Source organism: Columba livia, chromosome 8 (assembly GCF_036013475.1).
Source record: "Columba livia isolate bColLiv1 breed racing homer chromosome 8, bColLiv1.pat.W.v2, whole genome shotgun sequence".
NCBI classification, from domain to species: Eukaryota; Metazoa; Chordata; class Aves; order Columbiformes; family Columbidae; genus Columba; species Columba livia.
In genome coordinates, this window is record NC_088609.1 from 5,235,597 (window position 1) to 5,262,128 (window position 26,532).

Sequence of the window (26,532 nt, forward strand, 5' to 3'; positions counted from 1 at the left end):
CAAGAAAATGAATAATCTACATTAATTGCTATTTATTGAACAACACATTCATGGTTTTTTTTTAATCCAGCAGATATCCCAGGCCAAGAGAGCCCTATAAAGAACACAAAAGGTGGAGTCAGGAGGCAGAAAATGGAGAGAAAAACCCACAACCTGGGGTGACATAGACCATTCATGGTGAGGGTGCTTCATACACAGACTGCACGCATTCAGCCCCCGAAGCCTCTATAAGCTGCAGACACTGTGATGAAACACTTTTCATTTAGTAAACAAGCTACTGCTTTCCCAGAGTTTTTCTTGTAACAAAAGCAAATACACACTGCCAGAAATACTGAGTAAGAATAGTCCTGTAGGAGCCGGCAAATTCCATCACAAACCTCAAACGAAAGTGCTGCTGAATGGTAATAAACACTCCAGCATTCGCAGCACCCCCGTAACAACGTGCAGAACATCCCTGCCATGCATCCCAAGGAGCTGCTGCGTGGCCGGTACTGTGATTATCAAAAGCAAAATTTCAATCGTAATGGGAAGCGAGGGAGAGAAGTCAGGACATCAGATGTCTAAAACACAGCACTAAATAGACAGCTATTGCCAGTACATCAGAACAGATTTTGGACAAGCAGCTCAAACTCATTTTCCCTTCCTCACATCAAGACAATAGGTAACCTTGGGAATCTGGATTCTTGATCTCCAGCATAATATCTTTGTTTCTTCTCCTCTCTGCAGTCTCTTAACGTTTTTAGTTTCAACACGATGAAGGTGGCAGAAACAAAGAATCATTTGAGCAAGCTGAATGTTCATTATCTTGTCATAATGCACAAGACTCCCATGTTCTGAAAGCCTTCTATTCTTTCCTTTAAATATTTCTATTCAAATAACCTCAAAAGCTGTAGAACCTGAAGTTAGACTACAATACCAAGAGGGGAACCCATATGTTCACTTTTCCTCCCCTACGAAGAAAATAGGTATTTATACATCTGCATGCCACAGAAGTACAGCCCACCACGCCTCTCCCTATCGCTGCTGTAGTAACTGAGTTATTACCAGCGTAAACAGCCAAAAACACCCGGTGGCCACACCAGATCCAAAAGCCCAGCGAAGGCTGTTCTCATCGTGCCCCACAGAAGGTATTTTGAGAAGCGTAAAAAAAGTAGTAGCATCCAAAAATCCCTTTGTTATCAGTTTTTTAAAGCTGTCAATCTACCATGTTGCAGGTGATATGTAAAGCTTGGGATTTAATGGGCATATGTAAAGCTTGGGATTTAATGGGCACCAACCACCCTCCTTTAGTTCACTCCGCTTGAACATTTGACTGCTCTGTGATGAGATTTAAAGTATTCCCGCTGGCAGATTCAATCCCCTGGGGCTGGGAACCCCACTGGCAGTACAGGAGTCATGAAACCACAGGAAATCATATGTAATGATTTTTCCTCCCCTTTTCCCATATTCAGCTGCTCAGAGCCCATTGCTCAGCTGTGACGGGTCAAGCAGAGGCTCTGCTTGGGAGCTTTGAAACACAGATGGACCTTCTGACAACCTTCCTGGAAAGCTACTGCTGCCGTGCCAGCCCGCACCCGCATCCTCCTTCAAACAACTTTCCTCTCCAAGAGCTAATATTGACTCTTCCCCGTGTTTTCATTAAGTCTACTCTTTATTACAGTTTCTATCAATATGCCCTGTACATTTACTGTCTGCAGCTCCTTGCAACACTCACCAGGTTCTGAAAGAAGAAAGTAGTAAGAAAAAAATCCTGGCATCACATTTGTAATCTTCTATTCTTCAGCATTGAGGCCGACTTAAGTAATAGGTTACACACCAGAGTCAGCAGCTCATCAAGTTCACATTCAAATGCTTTTAGAAATCTTGATTTAATACCATCTGGTCCTGATAATTTGTTACAGTTCCCTTCACCAATTAATTATAAATGCTATTCCAGTGACACTTCAATTTGAGACAGTTCCTCAGAAGAGTCTTCTGGAAGAAAAAGGCTCCAACATGCACAACTCACCCTGCAATCCTCTCGCATGAAAAGAAATAGTTTAACTTCTACATTTGCATTTCTGCCTTTCTCAAATGCTTTTTTTACACCTGGAAGCCAATCTATTTGGAAAAGGTTTTATTAGCAGCTTTTACTTACAGTTGTTAATAAATGGATCTTCAATCTTGGAAGCAGACTTTCTTATTTCGTTCTTACATTCACCTTTCCAGAATTCATGCCCTTTTCTAGTTTCCTTGGTTTATGATGGCTTCCTCTGAGTGTCTTTTTACTTCTAGTAATCTTCTTTGGTTTGACAATATTGGCTTTTCCCTTCCCCCAAAAAGCCTTTTTTATTGGTAGCATGTCTGCTCTTCACCACTGTCTTTAAGCAGTCACCATGCCACGTTAAACCTTGAGCTGTTTCTTTTACAAAGGGAAAAAGAACAGAGAAGGAATCCTTATCTCCGTAATTTTCACGTCATTCTCATTATAGAAGTTGAATATGACAGTGATGGGGGGTTTATTGCTGTAAAATCGAGTACCAGACAGCCGCTGTCGCAGTGGCTTTACTCTACTTCCACCTCAAATCAACTGCGCCCAGACGTGATCATCATCTCAGAGACTCTTCCAAAAACACTCATTTATGACACCTTGTGCATTATCCCTGCATGAAACTTGTCTTGACACGAAGGCAGCCCCCGTAAAGGGTAACAGAGGCTGAGCTTTTTGTTCTTACAAGCTTTGTAATCTTTTAGCTGCATATAGTAACTGCTATTGATGCGACAAGAGAATCCCAGTCATTCAACTGAAAACGATCGCTATTAGATAAATCCAGAACCCCGTTTCCATCTACTACACCTGGAGTGGTCAGATCACCTTCCAAATATTATGTAAATATCTTGTGTTGATTAACCCAAGTAGCACCTTTGGTTTCATCCAAAACACTTTCCCAGAGGAAGGCTGAAAAACTGCTTCAGTGTTGAGATTATTAGCATGGAAACAACATCAAAACCTCCAGCTGAGATCAGGACCCACAGTAAAAAAAAATAAAGATATTTCACAGACAGACAGGAATATTACCAAAGCCATACGTTTCAGTTGTGAAAAGCCTACAAATAACACTGGGATTGGTAGTTGCACTGTCCCAAAGACAGGCTGCATGAGAATGACATGCTCAGCACTCTGTTCTTTCACTTATTTTTGCGTAAGAGCAAACCATAAAGCTATAGTAATAAAAAGCGAAGAATTACTATTTCCAGAAAATAGGGGGGCGGGGGGGGAGGGTTGTGACTTGAATTTTCTTGGCGGTGTGTTATGATTAAAAAAATCCCCAAACTTAGAGATAGAAGAAACCTGTAAGGTCACCCCATCTCCAGATTGTTCCCACCATGTGTTGCCTAATCACCTGTGCAATACAGCTACTTACTGACAAGTTAAAAAACTCAGTACAAAAATAAAACTAGCAGAGTCTCCGTAAAATTATTCTGCAACTAATCAGAAATCTTCACAAGTTTAACAAAACAAACTACCTCACCAAGGAGAGCAAGGATGTATGTGATAAAACAAGCTTCCAGCGTGGACTGGAATATGATTACAAAATAAGAAAGTAAAGCTGCATCGGTTTCCAGTAATAGTGTAATTCTTGGAAGGCTGTTATTGAAAAGCAAGATTCATCAATATGCCTTGCTATAAAATCACGGAAAAGTAGGCAAGAAGCAAGCTAGTAAAATAACTAATGTGATTTGTATGGTCAGTAGCGATTGCTTTAAACATCACACAGCATTAATGGAAGCCATTTTTCAAGCCCACTTGTAAAGAACAGCTTTTGAACATGATTAATAGTAACTGGAAAATTGGGGTTGGGGCTTCCCCCACCACCACCCAAAATTACTCCAACACAAAAAAAAGCATCTGTATTCTAGAAGCATACCAAAAGATGAGTAATTAAGGAATACAAGCGCATGTCAGGCGAGACAACAGCAATAGCAGAAGAAACCATGTGAATGACTTGAAATCCAGAGGTCTAACTAGTCATTAAGTTTGATCGTGATGTACCAGTTGCAGAAAGCAAGATACAGCTCTTAGGAGAAAGCAGGATCTCTCACTTGGGAAGTCTAGAGACAGTGAGCTCAAAGGCTTTTCTTCACTTTGAGAGATAAGAGAATAAAAGTGTGACCATTCAAAAAAAGGGAGTAACATTAGGAATCAGAATTACTTGCTACATTCCTTCTTAAGCAAGGAAATCAATAGTCCAGGACTAGAGATGGGTGCCAGCATTCCGGGTCCCCATGCTGCTCTGAGCAACCTTTTCCATGAGCTGCAGGTAATTGGCACTGCCAAAGTTAACTCCTTGGAATTTCAACCCAAACTATGCCACCTCGAACTGACTCACCCATGGTTGCCTTGATGGCATGACTCCACTTTAATCCAGATTCGTCTTACAACACTCTTTCTAGTACCCAACACGTGGTGGTGACCTGCCTGCAGCACAGCAGCCAAACCACCTCCCCGAAGTCGTGCTTCTCAAACCTATCAAACCAGTCTCCTCTAACCAACACGAGCAGGGTGAGGTGGAGGAGGAGGAGAAGACATCTGCCAGGTAGGACAGTTGAAGGAAGCGTTTGTACATCGCGAGAATATGTAAGCAAGCTGAAAATGGCAAAATCCAAACCTTCCAAAGAAAAAGCATCTGCATCTCAATGCTTGACTGTAAAGAGGTTTAGTGGAGACAACAACCCCAGCAAAAGCAGCAGTGAGATGTGAAAACCCATCTCACCCAGAGCACAGCGGACTTGTCATACTGGGGCGCAGGAACAGCAGCAAAGCAACACTTCACACAGCCCCTACACCCATCTAAAAGGCAATCTGAAACTCAGCTTACAGTAGGAACTGTTCTCTGTTTCTGTTTAATATATTTCCTGTTTGAGATGTTTTGAAAATAATAAAGGAAATTATTTACAGCACCATTGATATGTTAGCCAACTGCTTATACAATTCCATTGACAGTCTTCCAGCAGAGACATCGCAAATGTCCAGAGTCACTGCTACAAGTACAATATATCAAAATTAATCTGGCACCTGTGTAAAATTTGGCAGTCATAGCCAATAAACCGTTTCGACCATGATGTAGCAGTGACTGACAACCCGAAAGGAGGGAGCTGGGCACAAAGCTCCTCTCCACGCTTCATTACAGCGCCGCGCCAGTCAATATACACAGCACTACTCGCTATTGCTGCTAGGGCCATTACTCATTACAGCAGTCTAGAGAGAAACCAAATGCCCTCTGGAAACTCAAAGAGTCTAGTTTGCCTCTAAAACACCAGCAGAAAATGTCCAGTTAGTAGGAGAGTCCCTAGAAGAAAACAGCAGCAGGGCTGTAAGCGTCACCACTGGGTTGTACCTTATGCAGCGATCAGGGGTAAATGTATAGACAAGAGCAACTGAGACAATTAAATTCAGAGAACAAGCTCATCCTTAATCAAAACACCACCGTGTAACCATGAAATATCACACAGGCATTTCATCACTGTTTTATGTTCTTGACATTGTTGTGTTTCTCAGTGCATTGCCTTGCCAGCAATGATTACCAAAACACTTGAGTGCCAGTGGAGAACGTGTCCTGCACCTCGTGCCCCTCTGTGGACATTCTACAGTCACAATAACGCATCCTATCCAGATAACTCATTTGTTCTTTGTTTGTATTGTACAATATTTAACAAGGTTCTGCATAATCATTTGAAGGCATGCAAATCATTTTTATTTTGTGTATTACCTAGGAAATTAAGTGCTGCCTTCCCCTTTATCTTGTTAGCACAAGTCATTACATCTTTTTCATATGCCAAGATACATTTAACACATATTCATTGGTTTCCAAGGTAAAAGAAACTGTAGGCATCAAATTATACCTAAAATGCATTTAATTCCCTCTGTTCTTTTATTGTATGTAAAGAGCCTGATTTTACCCTGCTACAAACTTCAGCTTCCCCAAGCTTACTACTAAAAATGTTATTTTCCTGTCAATATCACCCTCTTCCTATTTTACTTTCTTGAAAAAGCTAGCTACCTTTAAAAGATGCCACCTTTTTACTGACATACTATTTTCAAATTATAGCTCTATCTCTGTTAGTAAAACCTTATGCGACCACTGAATACAAAATGGGTTTCCTGGCCCAAACCACCTTTTCCTTTCTGAGGCACCGAGGTCTCTCCTGCTGCAATTTTAATGACGCTCCTGTGTTTGTACTTTGTGGGCACACGTCCATCACTGCTCCCCATGGGGAGGGCAGGCAAAGTGTTAATCATTGCCGCTGAGCCAGCAGAGGGAGCACAGAACATATTTAGACCAAGATTTATAATTGATTCTAAAAAAAAAAAAAGAGAAATTAAGTTGGTCAGAGTCATTACAACCGCTTGGATTTCAAGCAACATCTTCAGACTGCAGAAGAGCAGGGACTTCAATATGAGGTTAAAGCCCAATAAACAATAGCTCTTCTAGCACCATAAAGTACCAATGAAACTTTACATAATAATGTATTTTCAATTATTAAATGAGCAAAATATGGTTTTGTTCTGGAGCCACGCTGAACAGCCACAAGGGTATTCTCTTTAAGCACTCAGCAGAGTAATGAATTGATCAGCTGCGAGCGCTGGCAGAGGCGCAGCCGCTGCTGCAGGCGCCACCTCCTCACGGCTCCGCGGCCCGTCAAGGTCTCCGCTGCTGCTACGGGTCCGGTGGACACCCCCCCGAAAACAGAGCCTGGCAAACCTGTCTAAAAACAGCTTCCCAAGCCTCCACCAGAACAGGAAGAGAAATCACATCTTGCTTTGAGCTTTATTTAAGGAAAACAGGGTGTAAAGAAGTAAGGAAGGCAGTCTGCAATTTTACTTTTCCAAGAAGAAGAAAAACTAGTACAAAGAGCAAGCAATTTATTTCTGGTTTGGTATTCATTAGTGCATATAACTGATACATTCTGTGATGACCATTTTACTAACAAGTTTACTTAATTTACTTTGTCTTTCAACAACACAGCATTTCTTTTCACAAAAATGAACATAATGAGAAAAAAACACATACAAAACATGCAAATTAAGAAATTCAGAGATGCAACAGTATCCCATGGGTTGGTACAAAGAATGAAGCCTTAATTTACTTGACTCAGTCTAGAACATAGAATATTTTTCCAATTAACTCCACCATCAACATTTTCCTAATGAGCGTGCCCAGACAGAGCAAGATTTGCTACTGAAGTGCGTGTCAGAGCAGTGAGCATAATCCAAGAGGAGAAGGAAGGAAAAAGATGCAAAAATGCAGGATGGCCAGGAATATTTTGTTATATATGAGCCTGATACCCAAATTATGCAAACAAAGGCTAGGACCCTCCCACAGGATGGCTCTACAAACAGCCCCCAGCCACAGAGTCTTCCGGGAACATCAGAGCCGATGAAAACCAGCCAGCAATTAAGGTTCACAAGGTCACTTTCACTCCGAGCCCTTTCCCCTGAGTTCATTATTACGACCTCACGCTGCTGGAGCAAGGGCAGACTGGCCAAAACATCCCTTTCTCCAGCTCCCATCGCAGGAGCCAGCGCTGCCCACGACCCAGAGATGCAGCAGCTCAGCATCCAAGCACAAGCTCCCAACATGTCTTTACAGGCATCTCCCACACTTTATTTCTTTTTTGGTCTCCCTTTAATTGAATGAGACAGATCCAGTGCCGGCCAGGAAGGGTGGGGCCCTCTCCAGGCTCATAGCACAGTATGCTCCACACAAAAACAACAACAAAACATCCTGGTGGATAGCAGGGTGACCATGAGCCAGCACTGGGCCCTTGTGGCCAGGAAGGCCAATGGTACCTGGGGTGGGTTAGAAGGGGGTGGTCAGTAGGTCAGAGAGGTTCTCCTGCCCCTCTGCTCTGCCCTGGGGAGACCACACCTGGAATATTGTGTCCAGCTGTGGCCCCTCAGTTCCAGCAGGACAGGGAACTGCTGGAGAGAGTCCAGCGCAGCCACCAAGATGCTGAAGGGAGTGGAGCATCTCCCGTGTGAGGAAAGGCTGAGGGAGCTGGGGCTCTGGAGCTGGAGGAGACTGAGGTGTGACCTCATTAATGTTTACAGATATACAAAGGGTGAGTGTCAGGAGGATGGAGCCAGGCTCTTCTCGGTGACAAACAATGGTAGGACAAGGGGCAGTGGGTACAAACTGGCACACAAAAGGTTCCACTTAAATTTGAGAAGAAACTTCTCCTCAGTGAGGGTGCCAGAGCCTGGCCCAGGCTGCCCAGGGGGGTTGTGGAGTCTCCTTCTCTGCAGACATTCCAACCCGCCTGGACACCTTCCTGTGTAACCTCATCTGGGTGTTCCTGCTCCATGGGGGGATTGCACTGGATGAGCTTTCCAGGTCCCTTCCAACCCCTGACATTCTGGGATTCGGTGACATAACGACTTAAGGTTTGGCTTTTTTTGGTTTTGTTTTTGTTTTTTCTCTTTGCTGGGTGAAGACTGGGAAATTGCAATTTTTCAGGAGAAAAGTCCCCACTCTCCTGGTCACTATATACAGAGGGAACAAGGTGGTCATCAGTGTCAGTACACTGGAAAGCATCGTTCTGTCACAGCTATCCTAAGGCACTTTCCTTTTGCATTCACCTGAATTTACAAACAGCAGCAACTTTTCTCCTTAAACAGCTCATTCTATTGGCACAGCGTTTAGACACATTTGCTAACACCAGCTAAACGTCCATGTTTTCTGTATCTATCAATAGTTCTCCAGAGTACCAGCACAGAAAGGTGTTTTGTATAATCCATTCCCCACAGTTATGCCTTTTAGTACGCATTTTTCCTAATGGCTATTGCCAGAGGCTTTAAAACACCGAGAAACGATGGACAGCCTTGCCTGGGCTCTCTGAACAGCATGAAAGCTGTGTGTGTATGTAAACTACCGATTTCAGGTGTCACTGCTTTAAAAAGAACGGTGCCTCTAAACGAATTAGGTCTGATTCTGGACACCCCAGAGACCCAGAGCAAGAAGAACGCCTAAAGCTTCCGCAGTATCTACCAACGCAGGAGTAAACAGTGAAATAAATCTGTTACGTTCCACACCTAAAGAAAATGTGTCTTTGTATTGCTGACTTTTGCGAACACATTTAGATCACACGTGCCTGTCTCTCAGACCTTAAATTCCAAAATGAATAAACAGGTACATTATTTTTCACACACTGTTAGGTCTATATCCTCTTAAAATATCACAGAAATAAGCTGATCATAAAATCGGGGATCTTTTGCCCCCTCTGCCTACATGCACGCTGTGTACACATTACAGGCACTTGCTAAAGGTGTCACTCCTTCATGCACTTACCAGATCCTGTCATCTACTTTGCTGAGAAGAATTCTAAACTGTGCTCAAATCTCTTTCATACTACAGAAGACTGTTAAATACAGTTTCCACCACAGGGCACCTGATGGGTTTCCACGTCTCTACAGCGCTCGATTACACAGAGAAAAGTAAAATGGTTAGAGATATGGAAACTAAACTTAAGGATACGAAAACAGGCTCTGTTGCAGCCTTCCATCTCACTGCCTTACCCCCACATTTGTCAGCCAGCCTGAAGAAGATGAAGGTGCACAACCTGAAGATGCCGAAGCTCAGACTCTCCCAGTCACCACACAAAGCTTGTCTATGTCCTGCAGTGCTTCTTACCATCATCCTGAGTTTGTGGAAAGTTCAAATGGAAATAACTTTACAACAAAAATATGAATTGTTTCTTTTTCTGGTAAATATTTCACCACTTCTTCACTTGTCTGCATTACGTTTAAATCAAAAGCCTCCAGACATCACACAACCACCCGGTAAGAGGCAGGCTCATAGCAGCACTAACAAGTGACTTACTAACAGTGGCAAAAACACAAACCTCCCCAAACACAGCTCCATGAACAGCTCACCATACCTCAGTGGTCAAGGCAACAGAATTTAAAAACACTCCAAAAGACTTTTTAACATATGATCTTTTACCCCACTGAAGGAAAAAATTTAGAAGTGTGCTAGTAGATTCATCATCACAGCCAGATATATTTGGATTAATATGAAAGCTACATAATTAATTTCCTCCATCAATTTTGTTCTGCAATGATCTCACATATAATGATGTAAGCACTATCTCTTTTTTGACTGATGGTCTATGAGCTGATGATGCATTGTCACCTGCTGCTCGGCCACACAGTACACGTGTCCCAAGCTAAATGGAAAAGAGCGTCTTTTTAACGGCAAGAGGTTTGAACTCAGAAACCAGCCAGTGCAACCAAAATTATCCATAAATCCATACCATCCATTAACCTCAGACCCCTTTGTGTACCACCCTTCACAGGCATGCTCTGCTATGCACATACGGACCAACGCAAGAAACCACCTCTCCGTGGCTCTGCTTTTATATGGAACTTCTGGTTGTGTCCAAAAAGAGTGTCCATTAGGGCCCTGTGCAAGGGGGCAGCTCTCCCTCCCCAGCACTGGCAAGTTTTTCATTTCCTAATACCTCTGTGCAATTAAATCTCTAATGAATTTCCTGCGTGAGCCTTGCACAGCTCCAAGCTGCCCCCAAACACAGCCTGAACCATCCTCCTCTACCCGACAAAGCCGAAGAACCCCTGTCAAAAGGGTTGGCCAAGATTTCTGCCAGACGCCTGTCATTAGGAAAAACACATCATCATTCCCTGCGATTATGGGGAAAACCAGCTTACAGAAGCCCAGGTCACAACACTGGGCAGGGAAGCAGTGCTGCCCAGCCACACTCCCCTCTCCAGCCCGCAAGGCATGTGGCACCAGCACGGCAGTTCCTTCTGGATAAGGAGCTACAGATCTGCAAATTATTGATTTGACTTTTAGGGCTGTTAGCAAATGCAGGTTTAGAGCTCAGCACACTGGGTTTTACGAGGCTTAATGTTACAGCACACAGCGAATTAACCAGGGGGCTGGGTTAGCTCGAGGACAACTAAAGAGAAATTACACTTCTACAGGCTGTTTCTTCAAAGCTTACAGAAGTCAAAAGGTGTGCGAGGAATCAGTATTTGAGCTGTAAAACTGGCAGTGCAGTCTCAGGGACCAGAGCAGATCCTACCCCACAAAGCGCAGAGTAATTTCAGCTCAGTTCTAGCCCAAGGCAATGAAATCCAGCACACGTTCTACAATGGAAATTTCTTCCCCTCCCAACCACAGGCCTCAAAAACCATCTCTTCAGTGTCATCCTGTTTCATATAACATACACCTGTTTTACAGGCAAACGGAGGATTATCTTTGCTATCTCAACTCTGCACTGTATTTTATTGAGTAATGTCTTTAAAAGTTCCTGCTAGAGGGCTGATGTTCATTCAAATAGCGTAAACTGCATCTGACATGTTGGCATCGGTGTGCAAAGCAACTCAAGCGAAAATCCAGCACTGCCCAGAGCTGTAGTACATGGAGGCTGGGGTCTCATACATCTTCATAACTATACAGGTGACAACAGGATAGCAGGATTCACCAGGCAACACAGAGACACGATCAGCTGAGAATAATTCCTCCAGTTTCCTCACGCACAAAGCTCCAGAGGGAAAACAAAAAGTGAACACAGATTTCTAGCAACGAAGCAGATTATTCTGCATTGTGGAAACAGCAGAACATCTCATGTCCTTTAGCAGCAGCAGCCCTAGCGCTTTAGCTGAATCGGCTCTTTCTATCACCAATAAGCATTCATCCAAAATAGTAATTGAAACTGTGCCTGTGTAAACTTCATTATTCTATGCCATGCCAGAGGTTCCTTGTTAGATGCATATTAAAATCTTATAAATAAGCTTTTTTGACTAAACTGTTTACCAACTGTTTTCCTTTCTATCAGTCAAACACCTACATACATGCAAAATAAAGGTACAGGAAGAGTGCAGACAAATATTTGGTGTGAACAGATTGGCCCCACTTTACTCAGCTCACAGCATACCCAGCAAACAGCTAGAACATACAAAACTTAAAAGAATAATTAATCCCCACATACTAGATTAAGAAAACACTTCCTCGGATCATTCTTTCATTTTAGCACCTGGCAAGTTTATAACTAAATTTAGCTCCTTTTCACATCAAACTCTTTGCAGATACCTCCTAGAACATTACCTAGAGAAACAGAGGACTGCTTGGACAACCTCAGAAGACTGATTCCATGAGCTGCATTTCCTTGGTTTCACCTATAAAGAATAGTTTGGCCACGCAAAGTAACCTTAGCGGTTCTTAAAACACCTGCACGCTCCCAGGCTCAAAAAGCTTTAAAGTATGTGCTACATCATTAAGGCAAGTCCTGGTTCAGAAAGTTAAACATGTTTTTGCTCTATCCTGAACATCACAGTGCAGCTACAGAGAGGAAAGCATGGGTCAATCAGCCTGTACATCAGCCCTGTCCTATTACACCTCACCATCCCCTGCGGGATGGCGTATCTGCACAGCTTCACCACGGCCAAGGGGTTATGACAGTCAGATAAGATGAGTAAAGGTGTACTGCAGGCTTGGGCAACACATGCAAGCAATCAATATATGAAATTACAAGGCAAGGTTCCAGTTACACTGCATACACACTAGCAAAGACTTTTACCTCCAAATCGGCATGCTCCAGTATTTGTGGATTATCCTAAGTTAGGTATCTGCTTTCCCCAAGCAGCTATCTGGAAACGGCTGATGGACAGAATCCAAAACACCACAGCAAAGGGGGAGGTTCTCCCATTGCAGCTGCCAGCGAAAGCTGCAGAGTAAATCCTAGCTCTTGAGGATTTTTAGCAATGAAAATGCAACATCCTACCAGGATAAACAAAGACCCTCTTGATAAACACTACAAACTCTCATCATCCTTTCAGCACTAGGGTACTACAGGTGTAACTGGTCAGCAACCCATTTCACTACAGGAAGAAATGAAATTAAGGCTGTAAGTAGAATTACATTAAGAAAACAGAATAACTAGCTTCACAGTAACATTTTACACAATGATATTTTGAATTAAGAAAGGTCCTTTAAACGCACTTAGAAGAACACGTTTCTTCGTATGGAGGTAGATGAACACATCCACACACCATGACTTTATCAAAATGTCACTACTACAAACCTCAGCAATGACTAACAACCAAGTATAATTCAAGAAACAATAACTACTAAATTTGCATTTACAGATAAGCTCCATGCAACAAAGACAGATAATGTCTAGCAAAATAAGCTGGCAAGAGGGGTTTGTTCTAGCCCTTTCTTCCATCCGTGGAAGATCCCTTTTGCAATATAAGGCATCATCCATGTGCAGAGAGGAAGGACAGAAGGAAACACTGAGCTGAAGTATCACAGTAAAGACAGCAGAACACATGTTTAAGCCCTCTCTCAAAACATTGTGATTTAAAAAGAAGTCCTTTCTCTGGGTGGGTTTTCCATTCAGACAAAGGCCCCGCTCTCCAGACACCACTAACTCATTCTGTCTGAACTGGACAAGCAGCTCCACTTCTGAAATAAGGAATCAAACGCATCTTCTTCAATCAGGTAATTTGCTTTGCTACGACATTTTCAGGACCAGCTTCCTTTAAATACAAAAACATTTAGTCTTCTCAAAAATCAACCTACAATAAACTGCATGCTAGAAAACATATCCTCTTAAATTTATCTTACATGTTCTTTAATATACCATTTTGAAGGAAGGGAGCTTCAAGTCATAAACAGAGTGCTTACCCGATTCACTAAAAGTTGACAGAATCTTGTACCTGCGTATCATTTCTTATATGCAAGTATTAATACCATGTCTTGATTAAAGGGCAGAACAAGGAAGACATCTTCAGCAAATACCCTGATATTATTTTAATGTTAATATCCAAACAGAAAGTTTATAGCCATAAATAACCATATATGTATACAGCACATTATCTAATACACTTTGAAATATATGAAGGCTAAACCATTGCTCAAGATAATGATGCAAAGTGTTGACTTAAAGTGTGCATTATTTACAAGAACAAGCACCAGCTTCAGAATTCCAAGCTCAATTTTCGGTAGATACAATCTAAATTGCATTAAAAGCATATATGTTGTGCTAACAAATAAAACAATTCCTCAGGAACATTCTTTTTAACTTGCTTTTTTATATATCTATAAAATACATTCATGTAAAAAAGTATATTCCACTGATGAGATAGTAAAAAATAAATAAATCCAGACTGCATTTGAATGAATTTTCAATATGAAGTATATAAAATGATGCTGCTTCTATAGTTTAGAGGAAGAAGGAAAAAAAAAACCATAACACCACTGAATTAGGTATTGCACTGAGTTTATTCTTTCCTAAACAGAAGTGGATTTCACAATAAACCACTCTTTATTCTGCGCTGCTGCAACTTCAAGCTGGTATGAAGTGTGCAAAGAAAGGTGCTTTTTTTCTTAAAAAATGTTTTATGGGAAGGAATCCTGTTAACCCACCAGTCATACTTCTAGCAAAGGATACATTATTAACCAAAAAAGTACAAATAGCAGCATAAGGTTCAAACCTTCAGATCACATGAACTCATCATCCCTTCGCCCGCTTTAAATCAAACTGTAATCCAAACTAATTAAAAACTAAATCCAGGGCTGAGAGGAGAGCTTTTGTTTTGGAGAGAGCAAAGAAGCTTCATTAACCCCTTCTCTTCTATCAGCTTCTCGCAACATAAAACAACTCCTGTGCAAATGAAAGTTCCTTGCGCATACACACAGTCAGGCATTGCAGCCTTAACAAACAAGTAATTTTCTCCTAGTAAAAGGTTGCAGGAGCACATTACACCATTGCCCACACCCTCAGAAGTCATGGGTAGATGGACCCCCCAGCTGTGATCTCCATGTCTAAAGACTTGTGGTTTACAATGAAATGCACAAATACATAATTTCGTCTATTGCAAGAACTGCATCAGCTTCATGGGACACCCGGCTGTACCCAGAGCACCTGTCCCGAGATCCAGAAGATGCATCACACCTGGAGCAGCTTGCTTTACAAATGGCTAAAACGAATTTAGAATAATTCCATTACCATAACACCACAGATATTGCAACAGTAACGTGTGGCGTTTCCTAATCCTAAAAAAAATGGCAAAAATTAAAATTAGGTTTTATAAAAACATTCCTAAGCTCCAGGTACTTTTACAACCAGAAGTTTGCTCTCCTCTTCTAAACAATATTTACAGAGATACAAAAAGCCCTCTCAAACACATGGCATGAATCCTATAGCATAAATCTGTATTCTGGTCTCATGCAGTGAGTAAATCAGCATTCAAACAGCTACGTTAGCAAGAGCATATGAAAATGAACTGCTTTCTAGGTATTTGCTGTACTTTGCAGTCTGAATATCAATAAAGAATGTGGATTCATTCAGAGCCAAGAGACCATCCAGATTGGTTGGGCACAAGTTTTGCCTCTTGTGGTAAATAAATTAAGTTTGGTTTTTCCCCTTCCTGGAAAAAGCCAGAAACCTACGGTGTAGAATTTGAAGTATTAAGTAATTCTGTTACTGGAAGTTTAAAAAGGTGTTACTTTGAGATCAGAATTAACCAGCTTAGTGATCTCCTGCAATGCTCAGACTTGTTTCAGCTAAGAACTTCCCTTCTTTACCCGCCACTGCTGTCACGGCTCAACAGCCAGTCCCAAACTGCTATTAAACTATTTATTTGGAGAGATTACTACTAAAGGGATGAAATTAAATATTTCATTTTAGATATACAGAATCCGCTTCCAAAACAAGTGAAAGCACCAAGTGTCCAGTGCAGTTTCACTAGCCCAGCAAGGCCAGGGAGCCCAGTGAGACCAACAGTGATGGCTCGTTCCCCCTTGCTCAGCTCCTTATATTATAGGATCCATCAGTCCCAGCATCCAGCAAAACAATAACCAGAACACCAAATCTCCTTTACATCTAATTTACAATAGCCATGGTGCAAGTTTCTTTGTGCTTAAGAAGTTTTATTCTTGTAACACCTTGAAAATTTAGCCCTTCACAGCCAAAGGACAATGGATTGAAAATGACCAGCAGGATCCCAAAAGTTTGCAGATCCGGGGCTTTGAAATTACGTTTCTTCAAGAAAGAGCTGACAAAACACAGACCAGTTTTGCAAGAAAAAAAAAAAAACACAACAACAAAACCCCAAACTCTCTCCTCTTCAGCAATGAAACAAAAGTTATGACTGAGATACTGCAAGAGTGTAATCGTGCACCTCCCACATCTCATCCCATGTAGGAGTCCCAGGAGTTGCCCACCCTCTCCCTCCCCCAGGTAACTAACTCGGCAAACATTTCACTGAGATACCTGGAAAAAGCAAAGTGCATTACAACAGCTTTAAAATTATCCTTCTCATAGAATCTGCTGAAACCACAGGATTAAATCCACTGGCTGTGGGGTGCGACTGTCTGGATCGCAACCTCCCTGCCTGTGCTGTGCCAGGCTGCTCCGGGGCTCTGAACAGGGGGCAGCTCATGGGTCTAATGAACTAAGCCATCGCTGCCACCGAGGAGCACAGTCCCATTTCTCACTTCTGAATGCACTGGTCCCTCTTGTATTCCAGCATCAACACCACTACCGTTACGCCAGTGCAAGGAGCTAGAAGCTCCTCTAATTTTTGTTGCCAGCCCTAAATTGACGGAGTAGCTAATTCAGCACTGGAAGTGACTCACGACCACATCAAGCATGTACTGGTACCAGCACAAAAGAAATGGGCTGGTGGCGAGAGCAAGAGCTCCCCCAGCATCACAGAATGTCAGGGGTTGGAAGGGCCATGGAAAGCTCACCCAGTGCAATCCCCCCATGGAGCAGGAACACCCAGATGAGGTTACACAGGAAGGTGTCCAGGCGGGTTGGAATGTCTGCAGAGAAGGAGACTCCACAACCCCCCTGGGCAGCCTGGGCCAGGCTCTGCCACCCTCACTGAGGAGAAGTTTCTTCTCAAGTTTAAGTGGAACCGTTTGTGTTCCAGTCTGAACCCATCACCCCTTGTCCTATCATTGTTTGTCACCGAGAAGAGCCTGGCTCCATCCTCCTGACACTCACCCTTTATATATCTGTAAACATTAATGAGGTCACCCCTCAGTCTCCTCTTCTCCAAAACAGCGTCCACAGCCTTTACCTTGCCTTGGTGACACCATTGAAAACAAACAGAGCGAAGCAATGAGGTGGGACAGTGATGGGCTGAATCAGAGGCATCACCGGAAAGACATAGGGGAAAGGGGGGGGAATCCTTTTATAAACCTTTCAACTTGAAGAAGTCCAAAGCATGCTGCGATAAAATTGGTTACTACAAATTTTAAGGTGAAAAGTTTAAAACCACCACATCTTTGATCTACTAAGACCCTTCAAAAATTGCATCAACCACTAATTACCTCCTGTAAACATGTTTTCTATGTTCTCTCTGCAAATTGTCTTGCTTCAACCATCAATTTTGGTTCTTCCTGTAGCTTTCTTCTTTCCTTTTTTCCTAAATTGATATCTTTCTCTTATTTAAGTATTTCTAAGCAACAGCAATGTCACCTTTTCACCTTCTTTTCAATAAAGTTTGAGCTTTAAATCACTTACTGAAGTGTGTCCCAAACTTGAATCACTCTTGAAGATCTCACTGAAAACACTCAAAATACTCAATGTTTTTAGACACATGAACTTTAAACAGGACACAAATATACCCACAACAACCACACAACTACCAAGTGCCCAGACAGCATGACTGTTCTATGTTCAGACAACATTTTCCCCAACTACAAAACTCAATAACTTTTTAGGTCTTTTAACCACAGAATCAGCAACAAATGCTTTACAAATGAGATACAGTAAGTTGTATCCTCTTAGACACACTAGATACAATTCAAAGTGGGGTAGAAGTGGCAGACAAAGAACAGTGACATGTAAAACATCATGAAAAACCCTGGATTCATGTGTCTGAGGGATAAGTCCCAATTAAACAAAGATCTTAAAGAAAAATTTCCAGCTTTCCACTTTTGCTTTTATCACTCTAGCACTCGCTACTCTGATCAGTCTCTTTGCTCCTCCTTTTACCCAAAATAAACCAAAAGAAAAGTCAAAGTATTAACATCAAATAAAATGTATGAGGTATTTTTGCTGCCTCCACTACAAGTAAACACCAGAGATGCCATTTATGAAAGTACAGAGCAACCCAAGGATGGTAAAGGAAAAATATAAAATATGCATTTACGCATAAATATTTTACATGGGTGAGATAAGACCTTTATAGTCAAACTGGGGGCGTTTTCAGGCACAATTTATTACATTTCATGCAACCTGCAGAAGGTTTTCTATTTCATACAAATCCCTGAAGTACCATCTTTATGAGTGCAAGCAAAACACGTCCCTTCATGCCCATTTTATTTGCCTTAAATTCTGGTTTTGGACACTTTCAAGTCAAAATCAATGTTACACTTAATATACTTCACAAAAACAAACAGATCTTTCTTCATGACTGCTAATAGTAACTTTTATAAACTTTAAAATACGGTGTTGGGTTTAATGAGGTCCTGGTGATTGATTTTTGTAATTGAAGCTGACAGGGCCCAGGGCTGAGTCCCTGCAGAGATCCTCAACCCACAGGGCAGGACAAGCCTTCTCCAGAAATGACACAAAATGGGAATATCCATGTTTCCTAAAAGCTCTTCCTCCGAGAGAACTGCACTGCAGCACCAGCCGTTATTCCCCCCTTGACAGTGTTCTGGTAGATTTGTAGAAAGACTTTCTTTAGGATCACAGAATCGCAGAATGTCAGGGATTGGAAGGGACCTGGAAAGCTCACCCAGTGCAATCCCCCCATGGAGCAGGAACACCCAGATGAGGTTACACAGGAAGGTGTCCAGGCGGGTTGGAATGTCTGCAGAGAAGGAGACTCCACAACCTCCCTGGGCAGCCTGGGCCAGGCTCTGCCACCCTCACCATGAAGAAGTTTCTTCTCAAATTTAAGTGGAACCTTTTGTGTTCCAGTTTGAACCCACTGCCCCTTGTCCTATCACTGGTTGTCACCGAGAAGAGCCTGGCTCCATCCTCCTGACACTCACGCTTTATATATCTGTAAACATTAATGAGGTCACCCCTCAGTCTCCTCTCTAGCTCCAGAGCCCCAGCTCCCTCAGCCTTTCCTCACACAGGAGATGCTCCACTCCCTTCAGCATCTTTGTTGCCCTGCGCTGGACTCTCTCCAGCAGTTCCCTGTCCTGCTGGAACTGAGGGGCCCAGAACCGGACACAATATTCCAGATGGATCTTGGATCCACAGTGAATCAGTGACTAACTAAGCAGAACTAAGCTAACAAACCAGGCTTTTCCACCACTGTAATATCTCCCTTTTCCTCTCCTTGCTCTTCTGGCCTTGGCTTCTTCGATGGAAGCTGAGCACTTCAGCCTCCCACCGCCAAGCCCTCAGCAGGCTGCCTGCCAGGAACGATGCGACAAGTGTGACAGGCATCTGTCCTGTTCTGGTAGCAGCAAACATCCTTCCAGCAGCCAAGAGCGTGCTCCACATTGCAATTTTGTAGTACGAACACTTACAAATTTGCCAGAGGAACGGGATACTGGGTCACAAAGCAGGTCACCTGAAAACTCAGCGTTATGCAAAGCATGAGCCACATGCCTTCGAAAGTCATCCAAATTACTTTACTTTTACATAGGAACAATTCCCCTAGGGACAATTAAAAATCAACTTGTTAAAGTAATGCAGGCTACTTAAAAACTATTTAATCAGTTTTAGGTCCACTAAAGTAAGATACAGTCTTCCTCTTAATACAAGATACCTGTGGGTCAGAAGCACCACAGTGCAGCAAAAGGTTTGTTTTATTTACAGCATCCAAAGGACAAATACCCAACTACAACACAGTAAGCATCCCACCTGGAGATTTCGGGTGTCTCTGAAACCTACATATGTTTTAGCAGCTTTGTTTTACAGCGCGGGCTGAGCTGAGAAAGGATCACCAAGCCGTGGCAGGACTGACAGGCATGTGCCTCCTACCTGGCTGCAGACACGAGGAGCATCTGCAGTTACTGGCCACATAGGCAGGACTCATATATTTATACAGCTGCATCATGGAAAAGTTTGAGCTGAGACAGACAACACGAAGAGGAGAATGCTCGAGTTGTGTCCACACACCCATTCACACCATGGCAAACACCAGGCGCTGCTGCAAAGCAGAGACATCTCCTCCTGCAAGGTCCAACCAGCACAGCCAGCAGCAGCCACCACCACCCTGCCACACACCCGGAGCTGGGCCCAGATGGCATGGTGCGGGGTTGGTTGGTTTGTTTAACAGAGGACAGGTTGTCTTCCTTTATTGCTAAAGCCTCCATCATCCATCCCCATGCAGAGCAAGGTTAACGATGATGAATAAGATCCTTTCCTAAATGAATGTGTCAGGCACAAAAGCAGGAAAACATCAGCACCGCAGGAAAACATCACTTCGCTATGTCAGCCATGGGATATTACCAAAAACTCTTCCCCAGATGCCCAAATCTGCAGCTGGGGGAGGGTTTTGGCAAAACACCGCTGCTGTCTTCTGTGGAAAAACCTCAGGGAGCGCAGAGGCGTTCAGGACCTCCTTTACAGAATCACAGAATTGACTGGGTTGGAAAAGACCTCAGAGATCATTGAGTCCAACCCTTGGTCCAACTCTAGTCCGTTTACTAGATCATGGCACTAAGTGCCATGTCCAATCTCAGTTTAAAAACCTCTAGGGACGGCGAGTCCAGCACCTCCCTGGGCAGCCATTCCACTGCCTGACCACTCTCTCTGTAAAGAATTTCTTTCTAATATCCAGCCTAAATTTCCCCTGGTAGAGTTTAAGCCCATGCCCCCTTGTCCTATTGCTAACTGCCTGGGAGAAGAGACCAATCCCCACCTGGCTATAACTTCCCTTCAGGTAGTTATAGAGAGTGATGAGGTCACCTCTAAGCCTCCTCTTCTCCAGAGTAAACAACCCCAGCTCCCTCAGCTTCTCCCCATAGGTCTTATGTTCAAGTCCCTTCACCAGTCTTGTTGCTCTTCTCTGGACCCGCTCCAGCACTTCAATGTCTTACCTGAACTGAGGGGCCCAGAACTGAACACCTTCTCCCTACCTTCCTATACAGCCCAGGGTAGCCCTTTGACGGCCATGCCTCTTCAACAGCTCGGCTGGTCACCAAGTCCAGCAGTGACAATGCAGCAGACAGCTGGGAAAGCTGCTCTGAATGAGTTCTGACAACACGGACACACTTCCTTACATATTTTCAAATACCTAAGGCATAAATAAGAAACCCTCCCCCTCAATTCAAACATCCTTCAGTAGTTCTGTTCCACACCAGTTGAGAAATCCTCTTGCACAGTATCAAAGACATGTCATTTCTCCTATATGCAACACCTAATGTTTACACAGTGTGTTTCAATTGCAATTTGTTATATAAAGGTAACTACTAATTTGTCAGCAGTGCTGATACTACATGATATTGACAAGAAAGGCTTCCTTGGCAAGCAAGGAAGTTTTATTTCCTCAAATACCAATGCCGCTTCAAGCTCTTCTATGATAGTCAAAACTGACCCCAAAAATGTGCATCCTACCCCAGCTTGCTAAACTCTGTGGAACATGCTGAAATCCACAGCTGTTTATAGCTGCAGCATTATGCATCTGACAGTTTTATTTGTGTAACAGTTTATGCTTTCATTATGTTCTGTCACTTGCTACATGGAATTTGTGTTTAAGAGGATTCCACTGTATCATATCTAAGAGGTTTACAACAAAATCCAAATAGCTGAACTCACGAATACACCACGTCACTAGATTTAAGGGTTCACAGTAACTTCTTGTAGCCATATTACAACATTAGCCATCTTTGTGTGAGTAGATTCCTCCACAAACAATACACAATGCAGCAGAAAAATTACCTTCAGGATTGATTAAACAAAAAAATCAATACATAGTATTATTACACCTGCCTTCCCATCATTCCATCATATATAAAAACCATAAAAAACAACCAGTTTTCACAAGTTCGTTCTCAACTCTTAAAAAAAGAGCACAGAAGCACGTTTCCTTCCAAGCCTACCAGTTAATTAACTCTGCCAGGAGCTGAACGAGTAGCAAAACCGCAGCTCCCAGTAAAAGCAAGTAAACAACCAGTGACTGAGATGCCAAGAAGTAAGTGGAGTAAACAAGAACCATCATACAGACTGGATCTCCTGCACACATCATCATGGGTTTTATCTTAGGAGGGGAAAAGAAAAGCGGGGGGGAAGTAGGCTAAACACGGAACACGTCACAGGCATTCAGGCCAACAGGCTATGGTAAACCTCCCGTATGTTTAGCAAACCTACATTTGCCTCCATATAGCCAGGGAGTCCTTTTTATAATTTTGCATAGATCCTCATTGTGAGGCTTCTACCTCCAACCCAGCAGCTAGGGCAAACCACCATCTTCAATGGTACATGACAGGATCATGATATTCAATCACCTTTGCTCAGCCATCCTGACTGCAAATGGCCCTTCCTTGGGAAAGGGTATTTATTGACCCCAACTTATTTTATTTTTCGCTTTAAGTGACTTTATCATTCATTCTGCTGCTAAATTAAAAAGCTCTCCACCAGAAAATCCCCTCTCACACAAGCACTTGTATGCTGGTGGTAATTAAGTCATCTCTGAACCTTTTTGGAAACAAGCCACCAACAGTGACACTCTACAGAAGCTCAGCCTCTACAGACCTCACATCACACTGTACCTTTTCTCAACACTTTCAGGTTTTTATCACATTTTCTAAGAATAAGCATCAGAAATGCACAGCAATAAAATAACGCACTCTTACACAGGTTCCCTTCCAGGTCACACCACCACCTCTTTCCTCCTGCAGCATCACCTTATCTCACGGCATGCACCGGAGACAGGCAATCACAGCCATCAAGCTGGAGATGACGGCTCGCCATACGTCCTGCTCCAGTGGAGGAACTGCTCGGCGTCACGCCGCTCCCCAGGCTGTAATCGTGCTCCGCTCTCCACAAATCCACTTGACAGAAAGCTTCTCTTAACTACAGATGATTTCAGTAATGAATTATTTCAGCTCTTGTAACTGCGGTCTGTGGTGGCAACGTCAAGCCAAACTATGTCACAGCTTGTGTTAATTTCCACTAATGAGAATCCCAACAGTTGCAACAAATGGATCCATCCACAAACTGAGAAATTAAATATCTGGAATTACTTCTGTGAAAACAATCTTCAAATTGCAAAAATCTGCAATGCACAAAGCAAAGATTGTCCTCCGGCAGACATATATCTCAGACAAGAAGAACAGGGAAACGCATCAGCAACACAACCGGCATCAAAGTATTAGAGAAATACTGGAAGCTGAAGTTTTAAAAGATTCACCTTGTGCACTGCAGATCCCTGAAGAGATAAGGAAAGCTTTTCTATTTAACTGAGAAGAATCAGCCAAGTCTCCACTTTGAGGGGATCCTACCATAAAGCTAGATGCTAGACATCATGTTCTGGGCTTAACAAGAGCGAACTCTCTGAGGATCTACCTAAGGGAAAGGAGAGGTAGCGACTCATGTCTCCAGCCACCAAGTCTCTTAATCTTCCCGTCACCTCCGCAGCTCCTCGCTGGCTGTAGCGGGACACACGGCACAGACACACGTTTGCTCGGTGGGCAGCAGGTCTGCAGGGGGGTTTGGTGTGAAAGCCAGAGTCCTGGAGCACAGCAAGCTGCATGATTGCCACCCCAGCACAAGCATACATCTTACTTTACCTCCTTTCCTTCACTTCCTCATCACGCAGAACTAGCTGAACCAAGCCTACACCTAGAAGTCTCAGCAGATGATGAAACACGACAGCGATCTCGGCTCTGGCTGCGAGCTGCAACACTGCCAGGACCGAGGATGCTAACAAGAACCAGGAGGAACCAAAGTTCACCCATGATTTGTTGCCTGATCAAGTGCGGCCATAAAACGAAACCCTCACACATCAGAAGGCTGACCTCACTGCACACTGTGTTGAACTAAATGGGCATGAGGCTCAAGGTAACGTACGTAAAACCCATTCTGCAGAGGTGGGGGATGTCGGCTAAATATAGGCTACAGGGAAAGTGCTGAGTTTTTTATTGCACCTCTGTCCAAGGAGTAAATAGTTTCAGTATGCTAGCGAGCACTCGTGATCTTCACTAGTGGACTTTTATCCGCTTTAACTGATGGAAGTTGCATTAAAAAACAAAATACCCCTAGAAAAGGTAAAGTCAACCACTTAAGTGTTATCAAGTATTCATAAGACAAGAGGCAGTGGGTGAGACCATTACATACTTCAAATGTGCAATGTACATAGTAATTGGGATCTGGCACACTAAAAATGAGGTTCTGAGCAGACTTCTGCTCCTTCGAAAATTCCTTCCTAACTATTTCCACAGAATCCACGTGTATTAAAGTTAAAGCCTTAAGACGCAGAAGGAGCAATAAGCCCTTCTACAGCTAGTAACTGAATTTGCAGAGCAGTATATCTGATCTAACCCCAATGTCAAATGCTCAAGCTTTCCAAAGCACATTCTGTTCAGACTGAGGCCTTCCAGTACTACTTTTATTTCTTTAATTTGCTCTATTTTGCTAAATTTAAGTAAAGTTGGATTTGATGATTTAGGAAAAAAAAAAAAAAACAGAGAGAAGACTGAAAAAATCTTTAACAATTTTGTCCCCTTTTTTTCCTTCTATGTGGGTAGGAATCTCGATGACAAGCTTATCTGCATTACTGATGCTTGATTTAGCTGTCAGAAGCCTCATATTTCTTCCTCCTGTGTACTTTTAGTACCACAATTATCTAAAGGGCCTCTTAAATATTCACCTATTGATTTGTTCCACATAAGTTACTTCATTAACAACATACTATTACTTTTTCACTTTTACAAGTAAATAGACATCTGGCGTTTTAGAACACCAGTCCCACATGTCCTGGAGTGACAGAGCTTAATTCATGAGCTTTGCTGAGCCCTTTCAGAGTATTTCTTTTGCATTCAACAGCTACAGGTTCCTTAAACCAATCGCAAAAGTGGGTCATCTGAAAGCACTTATGAAGAATTTAGCAAGCAGAATTACATTCAGCCCATGCTGTTTCATGAGTAATTGAAACAGTCAGGTAGCTTAAACATATAACATTTTATCAAACTGTTGTTGAAAAGATGTTAATAGTCATTTTTCCCTCAGTAGCCATGTCATTTCTTTCCCTTTACTTCATCTTCATAAATCCACTAGAGTCTGAATGCAGAAGAGTGGATTTAATCAGATAGCCAGCAATGCACGATTAACTTTTGTCTGTGTCGGTTCATGATTTAGTGACATGATGCTGTGAGTGACAGAAGTGGAAGAGAGAAAGGAGGAACATGCTTGGGGGTGAGGAAAAAAACAACACAACAAAGTTTTGTTTTAAATAAAGACAAATTCTCACCTCAGCAATGGAGTCTCCAAAGTTCCAGTTTCTAAAATTGTTTACACAACAGTTCTTTCTACAACACAAATCACTACCAAGGTGTTACACATACTTGTTTATGGCACCTCCAAAGGCTGATACAAGTGAACATGAGAAATTCATTCAATAACCTCTTCTATCGCGGTCACACTGCGCAACAGCTGATTTTGTCCTCATGGAAACATTCGCTGTCATTAGACGTCAGTCCGAATTGAGTGTCCCCTCCAGTAATGCCAAGACTTCTCCAGCTCATGCTTCTCTCCCAAACACTTCTACCTGGTTTCGACAAATATTTTAGTTCAAATTTTACATTTAGATTTATAGAGCCTCAATTAAAAAGGCACGAAGGATACGCTCGCAAGATTTAGGAAAGGTGACATTTGCCTCTTGTGAAATTCTGTTTAATACAACATGATGGCAGCTACTGCCATCAACAGAAATCTGGGAGTTATCACGCACCTTTTCTTGACATTTGAGAGTCACCTGGTGGCTGGTGATAAAATGCTGATTTATGATCTGTAGACTCTTATTTATTGGAGGGCAAAACTCCCCTTAGGCAGACACTGAGACAGCATAGCATACTTGCAATTTTCTGAAGTCTCTCGAGAAAGCACATTCTATAAGTTGCAAAGGCAAATCTACGTAAGCCTGGCACTCTCATATGCAATTTTCATTTCAACTAAGATTATAAAAGATAATAAAATGCCATTTTAAAAGCTTGCCACTTTCTCTAACAAAACGGATGCCGCTTCATTGCAGAAACTACAGTTTCTCTACGGTTTGAAGAAGAAAACTAAGCACAAATGCCTGTTGATTCTCCCATCACTTCTGGTGCCCTACTGAGAAAACTGCGTTATTGATAAAACAGGATTTAGAGCAAGACTTGCACCACTGGAAAATTTTACTATGGTTCTGAGCAAACAATTGTTTTCTCATAGTAATAAAAAGCTTTCAGGTGTGAATGTTTAGAAGGATGCTGTGAAACAAGTTGTGCCATTGTTAAGTATTTCCAGAAGAAGGAAAAAAAACACACACCCCAAAACATTAAATCTTTTATTCGGAAACTGAACATACAATCTGATTGAAATACTCCATGGTAGTGATTTTGCTATCTG

The 26,532-nt window shown here is 42.5% G+C and overlaps 1 protein-coding gene across 21 annotated transcripts in view; it reads right to left on the reverse strand.

Moving 5' to 3' along the window:
• The window catches only part of PTPRF (protein tyrosine phosphatase receptor type F), a 384,390-nt gene that overhangs the window by 316,957 nt on the left and 40,901 nt on the right, over positions 1 to 26,532 (reverse strand). The gene's annotated exons all lie outside the window — the stretch shown is intronic.